The sequence below is a fragment of the Arachis hypogaea genome, chromosome 14 (assembly GCF_003086295.3).
Source record: "Arachis hypogaea cultivar Tifrunner chromosome 14, arahy.Tifrunner.gnm2.J5K5, whole genome shotgun sequence".
Classification (NCBI taxonomy): domain Eukaryota; kingdom Viridiplantae; phylum Streptophyta; class Magnoliopsida; order Fabales; family Fabaceae; genus Arachis; species Arachis hypogaea.
In genome coordinates, this window is record NC_092049.1 from 80,183,463 (window position 1) to 80,184,618 (window position 1,156).

Below are 1,156 nucleotides of genomic sequence, written 5' to 3' on the forward strand. Positions count from 1 at the left end.
AGAGAAGTTCACAACCATGAGAGAGCTGATGGAAACAATGCCATTCCTGAGAGGAGGGTTCTTAGTTCATACATAAACCCAACCTCTGGGAATTGTGGTAGTAGCATCCAGAAACCACCCATTCAGGCCAACAATTTTGAGCTCAAGCCACAGCTAATATCATTGGTGGAAAATCATTGTTCCTTTGGAGGAAGTGCTAATGAAGACCCAAACCAACATCTCACAAAATTCCTGAGAATTTGTGACACTGTGAAGTCCAATGGAGTCCAGGAAGATGCCTATAAACTGCTCTTGTTCCCATTTTCACTTAGGGACAAGGCAGCTAAGTGGCTGGAATCATTCCCAAGGGGGAGTCTAACCACATGGGATGAGGTGGAAGGCAAGTTTCTGGCACGTTTCTACCCTCCACAAAAGGCCAATAGGCTTCGATCTGAGGTCCAGACTTTTAGACAACAAGATGGTGAAACTCTCTACGAGGCATGGGAGAGATTCAAGGACTTGACAAGGAAATGCCCACCAAACATGTTCCATGATTGGGTGCAATTGCACATCTTCTATGATGGGCTCTCTTATGAATCAAGGAAGGCTGTAGACCATTCATCAGGAGGTTCATTGAACAAGAAAAAGACCGTGGAAGAAGCCATTGAAGTGATCGAGACAGTGGCTGAGAATGAGTACTACTATGCATCAGAAAGGCACAACACTAAGGGAGTCATGGAGCTGAACCATGTCGATACAATTCTAGCCCAAAACAAGGTGTTTGCCAAGCAACTAGCAGAGCTTACCAGGCAATTAGAAACAAAGCAAGTGGCTGCAATACACACACAAGATCAAGAGGAAGTAGGCATTGAAGGAGGTGATTGGGATGAGGTTAACTATGTGGGAAACCAACAAAGGCAATCATATGATCCACACTCCAACACTTACAACCCAGGCTGGAGAAACCACCCAAACTTTGGGTGGGGAAACCAACAAACCCAACCACAAAACCACAAACCTTACAACCACAACCAACAAAACAATTCCACATACCAAAACTCCAATCAAAGATCATACCAAGCCACACAAAACACTTACCCCCAATCATCATATCATGGCCAAAATAATCAACATACCCAACCTAATCCGAACCAACAATTTCAAGATCAATTAAACC

At 44.0% G+C, this 1,156-nt stretch overlaps 1 non-coding gene across 1 annotated transcript; it reads right to left on the reverse strand.

The window, feature by feature from the left end:
• Positions 1 to 420: 420 nt before the first annotated feature.
• Positions 421 to 524, reverse strand: LOC112746424 (small nucleolar RNA R71). The gene has a single exon (XR_003174310.1). It is a non-coding gene; the product is annotated as a small nucleolar RNA R71 (small nucleolar RNA).
• Positions 525 to 1,156: the final 632 nt, after the last annotated feature.